Source organism: Suricata suricatta, chromosome 8 (genome assembly GCF_006229205.1).
Source record: "Suricata suricatta isolate VVHF042 chromosome 8, meerkat_22Aug2017_6uvM2_HiC, whole genome shotgun sequence".
Taxonomy (NCBI): domain Eukaryota; kingdom Metazoa; phylum Chordata; class Mammalia; order Carnivora; family Herpestidae; genus Suricata; species Suricata suricatta.
In genome coordinates, this window is record NC_043707.1 from 15,085,434 (window position 1) to 15,101,411 (window position 15,978).

The 15,978-nt window shown below is 39.9% G+C and overlaps 1 protein-coding gene and 1 long non-coding RNA gene across 2 annotated transcripts in view; one reads left to right on the forward strand and one right to left on the reverse strand.

Moving 5' to 3' along the window:
• THUMPD1 (THUMP domain containing 1) overlaps positions 1-15,978 on the reverse strand; it is a 121,209-nt gene that overhangs the window by 4,558 nt on the left and 100,673 nt on the right. The gene's annotated exons all lie outside the window — the stretch shown is intronic.
• On the forward strand, positions 45-1,784 carry LOC115297506. The gene is made up of 3 exons (XR_003911453.1): positions 45-631; positions 747-774; positions 918-1,784. It is a non-coding gene; the product is annotated as an uncharacterized LOC115297506 (long non-coding RNA).

Below are 15,978 nucleotides of genomic sequence, written 5' to 3' on the forward strand. Positions count from 1 at the left end.
AGTACCTCCAGCTGTGCTGCCATGGCCTTGAGCATTGCAGGAATTCCCACGGCGGCCAGCAGAGGGCGCGCACGCACCGCGACCAGCGAGGGTCCGGTTCGTCCGCGTGCGCAGAGGTGGCTGGCAGAGGGCGCCCCTTAGGCTTTTTGGATCCAGAGCGCCTCAGAGCCGAAAAGGTTTTCCGTTTCCTCCTAGAACCCAGTGCCTCTGACCCCAGGCAAAGAGCCAGAGCAGCGTTTCCAGAGGCTTTGCAGCGACTTGGCCTCTCAGTGGCGGGGCTGAGTACTGAGGAGGGGGGCTGGGTGGCTTCTCCGGAAGTGCTGGTTGGTCAGTGAGCCTCAGACGCCCTTGCGTTTTCTGGGCTGTTCCATGGTTTGTTCCTCATTCTCCCTATCCGTATTTGAATGAGATGTATATGACCAAAGGATCCGTGGATTCAAGGGGTCCGGGTCCCGCGATGCTGGGATTGGGCTGTTCCAGATTCAGACTTGTTTTCAGGGAGAAATCCTGACACAAATTAGGAACGGGAGCTCATTTGTTTGGAAGTGGAAACGTGAAATTTGAGTCTCAGGACCTTCTAGAAGAATGAGCTGGACCCGCTTTCCGATTCCTGCCGGAACCAGAGCCCGAGGTAAAAACACAGTGTGCACCCCCCCCCCCCCCCCCCCATCGTTCATGCTTTTGTTAATTTTCTTTTCTTTTCCTTTTGTTAATTTTCTCTGGGAATTTTTACAACAATGTTGTAGTCATTGGAAACAACAGAAAATCTGACAGGTACGTGTCATGAACTTCCCATTATTGGAATGTTCAATATTATTCCTGCACAGTTTGTTACAATTATCCTTTCTTATCTTCATTAGAAGAAATCTCATCAATTATATCTTAAAAACATTCGCACTACCTTCTCTCCTTTTCAGTTGAGAGTTCTTTTTCCAATTTCTCATGAACACGTGAACATCTGACTTTGCAAATTGATTGCAGTTTTTACTAAAAGCTCATTCACGGGATCCCTCTGTGGCTGCTCCTGGGCAAAGAACGGATCAAGACCACTTCTCAGTGTGGGTAAGATTGGACTAAGCAAGCTCTGGGAATCAAATTTAGAAGAAAAAGCCTGATGGCATTTTGTCTTTATTAAAATTGATACCTATATCCCCGATTGACACATTTTCACCTTGAAAAAAAATTTTTTTGCTCATTTTCTCATTAAGATATTTGTAGACCTACCTGAGTTTTATATTCACCACATATACTTTTAAGGCTTCTTTCTGTCGTTCTAAGAAAACAGACTTTCTGATGTGCATGCAGGTTTCTGGAACTTCAAGATTTGTTGTTGTAGGTCTCTGATATCTTTTCCAGCCACTTAAAATACAATCCCACCGTGAATAGTTCCATAAAAGATGCAATCTGTGTGCACCAGTATGATTTCATATCGTATAGTGGATTTCTTCATTTGATATGTTATGTATATGTATATATTAGAGGTTTTAGACCTGAGAAAATACGATTTTAGACATTAGAAAACCATGGGTTCAACATGTAGTTGAATTTGAACGAAAAATTTAAATCCTATATGTAAAATTAAATCCTATGTGTAAAATATGCAAATGTAAATATTTGCATATTGAATTAATACATGTAGAATTTTGCATGTGAAATTAGGGCTATTTGCTGAGAGAGATGCAAAGGGAGAATAGTCATTTCAGGCGGAAACTATGGTGTATAGTTTTTACATGCCTGCAGCAGTTACTCAATTATATATCTGTTTATGAGCAATTTTATGACAGTGTCCTCTTTTTCCAATTTATTAATAATTTCATAAACTAAGTATATCACTTTTTCATTTGAAGATTATAAAATTAAAACTTTTATCTTCTAATGCTGTGAGAGTATTTCTATTTTACATATATTTTAATTCAAGTGTAATTAACATATGGTTATGTTTGTTTCAAGGTGTACCCTATAATGGTCCAAGAATTCTTACATGACTCCACGCTCCTCACTATAAGTACATTCTTAATCTTTTTCCCCGGTTTCACTCAGTCCCCCACCCACCTGCTCTCTGGCAAGCACCAGTTTCCTCTGTATATTTAACAGTCCGTTTTTTGGCCTGTCTTCTTTTCTCCATTTTATTTGTTTGTTTTGTTTCCAAGATCCCATGTATAAGTGAAGACTTCCGGTATTTTTCTTTCTTTGACTGACTTGTCTTACTTAGCATTAGACCCTCTAGATCCATCCATGTTGTTGCAAATGGCAAGAAGTCATAATTTTTTTTATGTCTGAGTAATATTCCATGAATATATACCACATCTTCTTTATTTATTAATCTACGGATGCACTGTTGGGTTGCTACCAAATCCTGGCTGTTGTAATCAATGCTACAGTAAACGAAAGGCTGCACATATCTTTTTGAATTACTGTTTTTCATTTTGTTGGGTAAATACCCAGCAGTGGAATTACTGGATCATATGGCAATACTATTTTTAACTTTTGGAGGAAACCCTGTATGATTTCTTACAGTAGTTGCACCAGTTTGCATTCCCACCCACAGTACTCAAATGTTCTTTTTTTCAAATCCCTGCCAACACTTGTTATTTCTGGTGTTTTGGGTTTAGATCATTCTGATCAGTATGAGGGGATACCTCACTTGTACATTTGATTTACATTTCCCAGAGGAGTGGTGATGTTAAACATCTTTTCATGTGTTTGTTGGCCCTCTCTGTGTTTTCTTTGAAAACATGTCTATTCGTGTCCTCTGCCAGTTTTTCAATTGGATCGTTATTAGTTCTTTTTGGTGTTGCATTGTACAGATTCGTTGAATACTTTGGATATTATCCCCTTATCAGATACATCATTTGCAAGTATCTTCCCTCATTCCATGGTTGTCTTTTTATTGCGTTGTTGGTTTCGTTTGCTGTACAGAAGCTTTTCATTTTGGAGTGGTCCCCATTGTTTAATGTTGCTTTTGTTTCTCTTGCCAGAGGAGACATTTCTGGAAAAACATTTCCACAGCTGATGTCAAAGAAATCACTCCCTATGTTTTCTTCTAGGAATTTTCTGGTTTCAGGTCTACATTCAGGTCTTTACTCCATTTTGAGGGTACTTTTGCATGGGGCCCCGCTGTATACCCTTGCATGTCACTGTCCGGTTTTCCCAGCACCTCTTTCTCCCATTGTGGATTGTCTCTTTTGTTATAGACTAGTTGGCCGTGTATTATGGGGTTATTTCTGGACTATTTAGTGATCTATGTGTCCCTTTTTGGTACCAGAACCATATTGTTTGATTGCTACAGCTTTATAGTGTCTCTTGGAATCTGGAATTGTAATTCCTGTCCAGTTCCTTTTTACAAATTGCTGTGGCTATTCAGGGACATTTTTAGTTCCATAGAAAATTTAGGATTCTTTGTTCGAGATGTGTGAAAAATGCTCTTGGTGTTTTAACAGGGATTGCTTTAGGTATGTAGATTCCTTTGGATCATATGGACATTTTAAGAATATTGTTTCTTCTGATTGGTAGCATGGAATTTGCTACTGGATTTGTTTCTGTCATCTTCAATTTCTTTCCCAGTGTTTGAGTTTTTAATTTATTAATTTAAATTTATATTGTAATTTATAAATATAATATGTAATTTAGAATTCAAATTAATTTTAATTTAATTCATCATTTGTAGGAGGTTTTTGTGGAGTCTCTAGGGCTTTCGGTGTATTGCATCGTGTCATCTGTAAACAGTGAACAGTTTACTTCTTCCTTCCCATGTGGGTGTCTTTTGCTTCATTGTATGGCTAAGATCTGCACGACTGTGCTGAACAACAGTGATGAGAGTGGGCATCCTTGTTTCTGATTTCCCGCAAAAGCGCTCAGTTTTTCACCATTGACTCTGACGTTCGCTTCGGTTTTCCTAGATGGCCTTTAGCATGTTGAGGTATGTTCCCTCTATTCCTACTTTGTTGAGAGTTTTCCTGGTGAATGGATGTTGTTCTTTGTGAGAAACCTTTCCTGCATTTGTTGGCACGATCACAGACTCTCTATACTTTCTGTTTTTACTGTGATCTGTCAGGCAGATAGATTTGCACCTACTGAAGCACCCTTGCCTCCCTGGGAGAAATCCCGCTCGATCGTGGTGAATGACTTTTTCTTTTAAAGTTTATTTGTATTTATTTTTGAAAGAGAGATAGAGAGCAAGATGGGGAGGAGCAGAGAGAGAGAGGGAGACAGAATCCCAAGCAGGCTCCTCACTGTCAGTGCAGAGCCCGATGCAGGGCTCCAACTCAAGAACTGTGACATCATGACTTGAGTCAAAACCAGAGCCAGACTGAACCACCCAGGCACCGCAGGTGAATGACTTTTTTAATGCGTTGTTGGATTTGGGCTGCAAATATTTTCTTGACAATTATTTATATCTATATTCATTGGAGATATTGGGCAGTTTTGTTTTTGTTTTGTAATGTCTTTATGTGGTTTGGTATCAGGGTAGTGTTGGCCTCATAGAAGGAATTTGGAAACTTTCCTTTCTCTTTCATGTTTCAGAATATGTTCATAGGTATTAACTCTTTTTTAATGATTAAAAGGATTTGGTTCTGAAGCTGTCTGATCCTGGACTGTGGTCTGTTGGGAGTTTTTTGATTACTAGTTGAATTTGATTGCTATTCATCAGTCTGTAAATCTTCTATTTCTTTCAGGTTCAGTTTTGGATGTGCTGTCTCTAGGAATTTATGCATTTCTTCTAGGTTGCCCATTTTGTTGGTGTATAATTTTTCATGATATTCTGTTATAATTCTTTGTATTTCTGTGATATCTGTCATTATTTGTCCTCTTTCATTTTTGGTTTTGTTTTTGTCCTCTTATGGGGGGAGGGAAATGCTTGTAGCTAAAGGTGTATCAATTTTGTTTATGCTTTCAAAGGATGAGCCTCTAGTTTCACTGATCACTTGTACTTTTTTAAATTTCTCTATCACTTATTTCTGTTTTGATCTTTATTTTAATTTCCTGCCTTCTGCTGTGTTTGGGGTTTGTTTGTTCTTCTTTTTCTAACTCCTTTATGTGTAAGGTTAGGTGGTTTATTTGAGAGGATTCTTGCTCCTTGAGGTAGGCTAGATTGATGTACTCATCCCTTTTAGGTCTCTTCTACATCCCAAGGATTTTGGACCCTTGTGTTGCCGTTTTCATTTGTCCCCATGTATTTTGGATTTCCTCTTTGATTTCTTGGTTGACCCATTCATTGCTTAGGAGCATGTTCTTTATCCTCCATTTCCTGATACTTTTCCTGTGATTGATTTCTGGTTTCATACGCTCGTGGTCAGAAAAGATGCATGAGATGCAGTCATCTTTTTAATTTGTTGAGACTTGTTTTGTAGCCTCACATGTGATCTCTTCTGGAGAACGTTCCATGCGCGCTTGACAAGAATATGTATTACGCTGTTTGGGGATGGAATGTTTTGAACAAATTTATTAGATCCATCTGGTCCAATGTGTCATTCAGAGCCACTGTTTCCTTGTTGGTTTTCTGATTGGATGATCTGTCCATCGTTGTAAGGTCGTCTTAAAATCCTATACTAACATTGTATTACTGTGGATTTCTTCTTTTATTATCTGTTATTAGCAAGGTTATATATTTCAGCGCTCCCATGTTGGTTGCTTGCATGAATATTCACAATTGGTACATCTTCTTGTAGGATGTTCCCATCATCACCCTGCAGTGTTCTTGGTCTCCTGACGTAGTCTTTGTTTGAGAGTGTGTTTTGCCTGAGAGGAGTATGGCCACCCCACCTTCCTTTTCGCTTCCATTTGCATGATAAATGTGTTTCCGTCTTTTCACTTGTGATCTGCATGTGTCTGGTTCTGCACTGAGACTCTTGTAGGCAGCACATAGGTGGTCTTGCTTTTCAATCCATTAAGTCACCCTGTGTGTGTTTTTAAATTCATCTCTTTTTTAAACATTTGTAAATGTTTTATTTATTTTTGATATTTATTTATTCAGAGCATGAGAGGGGGAGGGGCAGTGAGAGAGACACAGAATTGGAAACAGGCTCCAGGCTCTGAGCTGTCAGCACAGAGCCCAATGCAGGGCTCAAACCCAGGAACGGTGAGATCATGACCTGAGCCGAAGTCAGAGGCTTAACCAACTGAGCCACCCAGGCAACCCTCACCCCGTGTGTTTTGATTGGAGCATTTAGTCCACTTATATTCAAAGCTGTTGTCTATTTTATATTTTATTTGTTGAACAGTTAACATACAGTGTTCTATTAGTTTCAAGTGTTCTGTTAGTTTCAACAAGTTTCTACGTCACTGGTGCACGTCACAGTAAGTCCACGCCTTAATTCACCCATCCCCCAGCCCACCCCGTCTGGTGACCATCAGTTTGTTCTCGGTAGTTAAGAGTCTGTTTCATGGCTTGTCTCTCTTGTCTTTTTCTTTTGGTCATTTATTTCTTAAAGGCCACATGTGAGTGAGGTTATATGGTATTTGCCTTTCTCTGATTTCACTTAGAAATATACTCTGTAGCTCCATCCGTGTCACTGCAAGTGGGAATATTTTATTCATTTTTCTGGCTGGCACGATTCCATTGTATATATGTTCCATATCTGTATGTTCTTCTCTTTAGGGTCACTTGTGCTCTCCCATAATGTGTTTTGTAAATATTGCTGCCTAAACATGGAGTGTTTTTGTATTTTGGGGGTAAATACTCCGTAGTGTGGTTGCTGGATCATCGGGTAGTTCTATTTTTACCTTGTTGAGGAACCTCCGTACTGTTTCCACAGGGTTGGAGCAGTTGGCATTCCCTACAGTGCACGGGATCTCCTTTCCTGCACAACCCATTGTACACTTGTTTCTTCTGTTGATTGTAGCCATTCTGACAGGCGTGAATTGATACCTCATTGTACTTTTTATTTGCATTTCCCTGCTGAAGCAAGATGCTGAGCATGTCTTTGTGTGTCTGTTGGCCATCTCTGTATCTTCTTTGGAGGGAGATCTGTTCATTTCTTAGGCTCACTTTTAATTGGATATTTTTGTGGGTTCATTTGCATCAGTTCTTTATGTATTTGGGATATTAACCCTTTTTTGGGTGTGTCATTTGCAAATATCTTCTCCCATTCAATAGGTTCCCTTTTAGTTTTAGTTCTGCAGAGCATTTCTTTCGCTCTGTCGAAGCCTTTTATTTTGATGTAGTCCCAGTAGTTTATTTTGGTGTTTATTTCCCTTGCCTCAGGGCTCATATCTAGAAGAATGTTGCTATGGTCAATGCCAGAGACATTACTGCCTATTCTCTATTCTGGGATTTGCATGGTTTCACGTTTCACATTAGGTCTTGAATCCATTTTTTAATTTATTTTTGGTATAGTGTAAGACAGTGGTCCAATTTTATTATTTTGCTTATAGCTGACCAGTTTTTCCAGCTCCATTTTTGTTGAAGAGTCTGATTTGTCCATTTGGATATTCCTTCCTGCTTTGTTGAAGGTGAATTGAACATAAAATTGTAGGTTTGTTTCTGGATTGTGAATTCCGTTCCATCAGTGTGTTTATTTTTGTGCCAGGACCATACTGTTTTACTGCCTGCTGCTTTGGACTAGAACTTGAAGTCTTGAATTGTGAATCCTGCAGCTTTGCTTTTCTTTTTCAGAACTTCTTTGGTAATTTGGGATCTTTGATGGTCCCATGTAAATTTTAGGATTCTCAGTGTTTGTTTATTTTTGTTTATTTTGACAGCACAGAGCTCAACACTGGTCTTGATCCCACGAATGTGAGATCATGACCTGAGCAAAAGTCAGAGGTGTAACAGAGTGCCACCCAGGTGCCCCTGGTGTTCATTTATTTATGTTGTCTTCAATTTCTTACAGCTGTGTTTCGCAGTGGTCCGTGTAAAGGTCCTGCACTTATTTGCTTAGTTATATTCTTAAGTATCTTACTAATTTTTGGTACAAATGTAATTGGGATTATTTCCTTAGTTTACCTTTTTTGTGATTTACTATTAGTTTATACACATGCTATTGATTTGTGCACATTGATTCTCTGTCCTGTGATATTACAAAATTCAGGTATCAGTTCTGGTAGGTTTTTGGTGGGGTCTCTTGGACTTTCTATGTAGAGTCTCATGCCATCTCCGTGTACTGAAATTCTCCTTCGTCCTTCCCAATGTGGATGCCTTTTATTTCTTTTGGTTGTCTCCGTGCTATGGCTAGCACTGCCAGCATTGTGTTGAATACAAGCGGTGAGAGTGGACATCTTGGACTTGCTACTCATCTTGGGGGAAAGTTCTCAGTTTCCTCCACAAAGTATGATGTCTGCTGTGGGTTTACGTAGATCGACTTTATTCAGTTGAGCTTTGTTCCCTCCAAGCCTGCTTTTAGAGGGCTTTTATCATGAATGGTTGTTGTACTTTATCAAATAATTCTCCTGTGTCTGTAGAAATGATGATATGTTTTTTATCCTTCACTTATTACTGTGATACAGCAGGTTGATTGATTTTTGAATATAGAACTACCCTCTCATTCTGGAAGATATCCCACTTGAAGCTGGTGGATGATTTTTTAAAATGTGTGGTTGGATTCTGTCTGCTAGCCCTTGGTTGAGGAATGTTGCATCTGAGAACAGTTCTGAAAGAAGCCCTGAAAAAGAAAAGCAAAGCTGCAGGATTCACAATTCAAGACTTCAGGTTCTAGTCCAAAGCAGCAGACAGTAAAACAGTATGGTCCTGGCACAAAAATAAACACATTGACGGAACGGAATTCACAATCCAGAAACAATGAACGATATGGACCTGTAGTTTTGTTTTTTCATGGTGTCATTGTCTGGCTTTGGTATCAGGGTAATGCTGGCCTCAAAGTACGAATTTAGATATTGTCTTTCATCTTATGTTTTCTAGAATAGTTTGACAGGTATAGACATCAGCTTTTCTTTGTATATTTGCTAGAATTTGCCTGTAAAGTCCTCTGGTCTGGACTGTTGTCTGTTAGGTGTTTTGATTACTGAGTCAGTCTCCTTGCTTGTAGTCAACCTGTTCAAGTTTTGAATTTCATCCTGCTTCAGTTTTAGTAGGTTATATGTTTCTAGGAATTGATCTGTATAAATTCTAGGAATTGTCCAGTTTGTTGGCATAGAGTTTTTCATAATATTCTCTTACAATTGTATTTCTGTGGTGTTGGTAGTTCTTCTCTGCCACTGTTACTTACAGGAGTCCCTTCTTTTTTCTGATTAGTCTGGCTATGGGTTATCAATGTTATTACTCTTTTCATGGAAGCAGCTCCTAATTACATTTATCCTGTTCTACTGTGTGTTTAATTTCTATATCATGAACTTCCTGTCTGCTTAATTATTTTCTTCACTCTGCTGTTTGGGGGTTTTGTTTGTTGTCCTTTGTCTAGCTTTTATGGTTTTAGGGTTAGGTAGTTTACTTGAGGTTTTTTGTTTTGTTTTGTTTTTTGTCTTGAGACAGACCTGTATTGGTATAAAGTTAAAACTGTTAGAACTACTTTTGCTGCTTTACAAAAGTGTGGATTGTTGTGTTTTCATTTACGTTTGTTTCTTTTCTTTATTTAAAAAAATTTTTTTAATGGTCTAATGTCAAATTGGTTTCCATACAACACCCAGTGCTCTTCCCCACAAGTGCCCTCCCCATCACCACCACCTCTTATCCCCCTTCCTCCCCCTTCAACCTTCAGCTCGTTTTCAGTATTCAGTAGTCTCTCAAGTTTTGTGTCCCTCTCTCTCCCCAACTCTCTTTCCCTCTTCCCCTCCCCCTGGTCCTCCATTAGGTTTCTCCTGTTCTCCTGTTAGATCTATGAGTGCAAACATATGGTATCTGACCTTCTCCGCCTGAATTATTTCACTTAGCATGACACCCTTGAGGTCCATCCACCTTGCTACAAATGGCCATATTTCATTCTTCCTCATTGCCATGTAGTACTCCATTGTGTATATATACCACATCTTCTTGATCCACTCATCAGGTGATGGACATTTAGGCTCTTTCCATGTTTTGGCTATTGTTGACATTGCTGCTATGAACATTGGGGTACATGTCCTCCTAAGCATCAGCACTTCTGTATCCCGTGGGTAAATCCCTAGCAGGGCTATTGCTGGGTCATAGGAGAGTTCATTTGATAGTTTTTTGTGGAACCTCCACACTGTTTTCCAGAGCGGCTGCACCAGTTTACGTTTGTTTCCATGTTTTTTCGGATTTCTTCTTTGATTTCTTGGTTGACACCTTGATTGTTTAGGAGGATGTTATTTAACTTCCATGTTTTTGTGGTTTTTTCACATTTTGTTTTTTTGTTGTAGACTTCTAGTTTCATAGCATTGTGGTCTGAAAAGTCACATGGTATGACCTTGATAATTTTGAATTTGTTTTGGCTTATTTTGTGACCTAATATTTTACCCAATGTGGGGAATGTTCCATGAGCACGTGAAAAGAATGTGTTTTTAGGATGAAAGGTCCTAAATATATCTGCTAAGTCCATCTGGTCTACTGTATTATTCAAAGTTGCTACTTCCTTGTTGATTTTTGATTGAATGATCTCTACACAGATGTGAATTGGGGTGTTAGGTCCCCTACTATGATTGTATTGCTATCATGTAGTTCCTTTGCATTTGTTTTTGACTGTTTTATGTGTTTGGAATCACCCTGTTGAGTCCATATATGATTACAATTGTTTTATCTTTTTGTTGGATTGTACCTTTTATTATGATATAGTGTCCTTCTTTGTCTCTTGTTACAGTTTTATTTTAAAATCTACTTTGTCTGATATACACATTGCTGCTGCAGTTTTCTTTTGATACCCATCTGCATGATAAATGTTTCTCCATCACCTCACTTTCTGTTTGTAGGTGTCTTTAGTTTTATAACTCATCTTTTGTAGGTAGAAGGTAGATGGGTGCTATATTTATAGTCATTCTGTCACCCAGTGCCTTTTATTATTAAGAGAGAGAGAGAGCACAACTCTGGTAGGGCACAGGAAGGAGAGAGGGAGGGAGGGAGAGAGAGTGAGAGAGAGAGAGAGAGAGAGAGAGAGAGAATGAGCCTTTGATTTGAGATTTAGTCTATTTCCATCCAAAGTAATTGATAGATATGTATTTGTTGTAATTATATTACTTGATTTTGGTTGTTTCTGAATATTTCTGATCCTTTCTTTCTCCCTTTGATGGTTTGCTGGGTTTCTTTATTAGTATAGTTGGAGTTTTTTCTTTATTCTCTGCATAGGTATCAGTGGTATTTGATTTGTGGTTTCTCTGTATTTGATTTCAGGTTTCTCTATAACCACTTCTTCATATAGAAATCTATATTAAGTGGATGGTTGTTTAAGTTTGAACTAGTTCTTTGCTCTTCCCTGTGTGGTGGATACATGGTATCATATTTCACATCCTTTTATATCGTGAATACCTTGACTGATTTTTACAAAATACTTGTTGCTATTGCTTTTGTGTTTCTCGCTTTATTACTGTCACTTTAGGTGTTTCTTTTCCACTCAGAGTGGTTTGTTCGTTGCGAACTCCCTTAGTTTTTGCATTTGGGAAACTCTTGATCTTGCCTTCCATCTGGATGACAGTGTGCTGGATAAAAGTTGTGTGGCTGAAGATGTTTTCCGCTCAACACGTTGAACATACCATGCTGCTCACTTCTGGTTTCACAGTTTCTTCTGAAAACAAAAAACAAAAAACAAAAAACATCCAGTGGTAACCTTATGGGGTTTCCCTTGTAGGCAACTGTCATCTTTTGTTTTCCTGCTGTTAAAACTTTCCTTTATCACTACAGTTTGCATTTGAATTCCGATAGGACTTGGTGTGGATCTGCTTCTGCTGAATGTACCGGAGGTTCTTTGTGCCTCCTGCCTCTGGATCTGTGTCCTTCCCCATATCAGGGTTTTCATCTATTATATTTTCAAATAAGTCTTGTGGTCTTTGTCTCAGAGTTTTGAGAATCAGAGATAGGACATGAAAGACCTGTTGAAGGCTCGCTGAGGAGTCACTGGATTTCCATGTGTGGAGGAGAGATTTGGGGCTCAAACGAACAACCTAACTTTACCTTTCAGGGAACTAGAAAAAGAACAATAATCTAAGTCCAATGTTCTCAGAAGGGAGAAAGTAATAAATATGAGTGTGGAAACAAATGAAACTGAGACCACGAAATCAATAGAAAACATGAAGAAAACCAGCAGTGAGTTTTCTGAAAAGATAAGAAATTTGATAAGACTGTACCTAGATTATGCTAAAACAGAGAGAGGACCCAAATTAAAAAAATATATATAAATAAAAGAGAATACATTACATCTGATACCACAGAAATATAAAGGAGCCAAAGAGGCTACTATGGCCAAATTATATGCCAGCAAACCACTACCTAGATGATATGGACGGATTCTTAGAAACACACCACGTAGCAAGACTGAATCAGGAAGTAATAGAAAATATGAACAGACCAATTAAAAGAAGACTGTATCAATACAAGAAGATAACCAACACAAGTAGATTGAATCAGTAATCACATTCTCCCAGTGAGGAGAGGCCTAGGGCCAGGTGGATTCACTGGTGAATTTGACCAAACATTTGAAGAAGAAACTAATGGCAGTCCTCTCACCAATCACAGAGGGATGAACACTTCCAAACTCACTTCATGAGGCTGGATTTACCAAAGATAGGAAGCCAGAAAAGGATACTGCCTGAACAGAAGAGTGTAGGCCAATGGCCACCTGATGAATACTGATGAAAAATTCCCAGTAGTATACAGGTAAACCAACTCGAGCAGCATGTTAAAAGGATTTTTCTGTTGGGATGAAGGAGTTTTTCCCTGGAAAGGAAGGATGTTTCAGAATATGCAAATCAATAACTGTGACGTCTCACAAATTGAAAGAAAGAAAAATCGTCCAGAAAACAGGCTCTTAACTATGGATAGCAAATTGATGGTTTTTAGGGGGCCGGGGGATGGGTTAAATGGGCGATGGGCTAAGGAGGGCCTAATAGTGAGGAGCACTGGGTGTTGCATGATCGTGGTGAATCACTGACATAACCCGTATTTAACCTGAAACCGATACTACACTGTATGTTAATCAACTGGAATTTAAATAAAAACTTGAAAAATATACTAAATGCATAGATGAATGAATGAATCCTATAAAATTTTAAACTAAGATAAATTTAAAAAATTAAAAAATAAAACTCATTTGACCATGTCAATAGACACAGCAAAAAGATTTGAGAAAATGTGGGGTCCATTTGTGCTAAAAAACACCTCTAAAAATGTTCAGTGTAGAAGGAAAATATCTCAACGTCAGAAAGGCCATGTCTGAGAAGCCCACAGCTCATATCATACTCAGCAGTGAAATAGTGAAAGATTTTCCTCTAAGATCAGGCACAAGACAAGGATGCCTTAGATGTCAGAAGAGGATTGGGTGAGTCAGGCTTCTGGTTAAGGAATGACTAAATCACAGACAGAAGATAGAGCGTAGGGAACACAGTGAATGGTGTGGGAATAGTGGCGCAGGATAACGGATGATAGCTACATCTTGTCCAGTCACTAATGTGACACAGCGTGTCAGCTATTCCCATGGGAAACGATTTTTTAAATAAAGCAAAAGAAAAAGATAAAAAGTTCAGTGTAAACGAACCTGTTATGTAATCAAGAAATTCAGTAAAGTTGCAAAATAGAAAATTAACATACCAAATTCAGTAGCATTCCTATATACTAACACCAAATTATCTAAAAAGAATAAAGAAAACAATCCCATTTACAATAGCATCTGGGGGCGCCTGGGTGGCTCAGGTGGTTAGGCGTGCGGCTTCGGCACAGGTCATGATCTCACGGTTCATGGGTTCGAGCCCCGCGTCGGGCTCTGTGGTGACAGCTAGCTCAGAGCCTGGAGCCTGCTTCAGATTCTGTGTCTCCCTCTCTCTCTGCCCCTCCCCTGCTCGTGCTGTCTCTTTCTGTCTCTCAAAAATAAATAAAAACATAAAAAAATGTTTTTAGAAAAAAATAACAATAGCATCAAAAGTAATAAAATATATAGGAATAAATTTAACCGAAGAAGTGAAAGATTTCTCTACAGAAAACTATACAACCTGTGTGGAGAAATGGAAGAAATTCAATTTGGATGAGAGAAATTGAAGAATTCACAAATCAGTGAAAAGCCATCCATGTTCATCTTTTGGAGGAGTTAATAAGATAAAATGCCCATACTACCCAAAGCCATCCAGAAATTCAGTACAATCTTTGTAAGGCTGCAATATAATTTTTACATAATTAGCAAAACATATCCTATTTGGAACCACACAACACCCCAAGAATTACCTGTGAATTAAGAGAAACATCCCTGAGCCCAGTGAATAAGCACAGGTCACATGTTTCTCTCAGAAAACTAATTTCCAGGCCCCTGCAGGACTCCAGGAATCCCCGTCTCCACAGAGGTCTCTGTGGCCTTGCAGAGAAATTGCCTTCGTCAGGGGACGAAGCAGTTGGAGGACAGGTGTGGGCTGGCAGGCTGAGCTTTGACCCTGGGGTGGCCCTGAATCTCTGTGTGGTGCTGGGCTTTTCATTGCTTCATGTTCTGTCTGTCCTCAATGTTAAAATAAAAAGTCTGGTGAAGGGTCCTGGATATAAATGCCTGCCTCTGTGGAATATGCTCCTTTATTAGACTAGCATTACTGCCACGGATCTTCTAGAACAGGATGCCTTGGCTTTCTGCATTTGTTAACATGGGTAGTGACATGTCGTGACAGTAATTTCATCTCGTGGCATCTCATACTTTCAGGCTGTAGGTGGGACCTCATGGGAGGGTCGAGTTTTCTGGCACTGATGCTCTGTTTTCCTAGAAACTGTGGATGAGCAGGGGACCAGGTGTGACACCTGCTTTATTGGATTTCAGCTCTGGTGGGCATTCTACTTCCGTCTGTCTTACCAACACACCTGTCCCTTCTGTTCCTTAGGTCCCTATAGATGCAAGGGGACCTCCTCCCTTACCAGGACCACCCTGCAGGCCCTTCCCCACAGACCCCCCTTTATCACCATTCATGGACTCTATGAGCCACCCCTAGCACCCTAGTGTTCTCTGGGACAGCACCCACCACCTCCACTTTGACTATCTGTAAGATGATCTGAAAGGTATGAGTTGACTTGTTCAGCATGTTCAGCTTCTGTCTTGTTGAGCCTTTGAGAAGATGTAGAGATGGCCTCATGGGCTTTGCAAGGCAAGGGTGGTGCTGGCTGAGACACTGTTAAGATTCCTCAAGTTTCTCAGGACACACGTATGTTGGCCTGTGTCATTTTCCCATACTGAGCTGGGCTGTAGATGTCTCTTGTGAAGAGGGAAAATCTTTTTATTAGAAAAGCAGGCGTATCAGTTCTGCTGATGTGCCTTATGCAGACATCACGTTCGTGGCTCTGTGAGAGATGAGGCACACGCCTACCGTCAGGGGCTTTGGGTGCCCTAATGAGTAGAGAGTCACTTGCATTAAATGACACTGAGCTTCTGATCTACAGTAGTGGAAGCCCCAGTAATGGATCCTCAAGTACAAGAACCGAAGTCCTTGAATCTCGCGGGAATGAATGGGAGGCAGTGGACGAGATGGAGCAGCTGAAATGGTGTAGGGGAGAGGGTTTTAGACTCAGTGACGTGGAGGCCATTTCTGGCAGGGCCCACAGCCTGGGCAGGGAGCGTGAGGGCTGAGTGAGGCCCACCCAGAGCTGCTGCGTGGGTTCAAGCACAGTTCATGCAGTCATCATCTCAGAACTCTCATGTGGCCAAAGTGCACCTTGTTCGTTACCTAAGTAAAGACCGTTGTTTCCCTTGGTTTTCTGAAGGCTCAGGTTCTGTGTGAAAGAATGCCCTGAAGATTTGAGAAATTTAACTAGGCTTAGGGGATGATTGTCTGCCAAAGTTTTTATCCCTCAGTGAGACTAAAGGTGAAGATAGGTTATAGATCAGCTGAGCGGCCTCCTTGGCCATCAGCCTGAGTCAGACTCTCAGCAGGGAATTCAGGGTTGACCAGGAGCTGCCC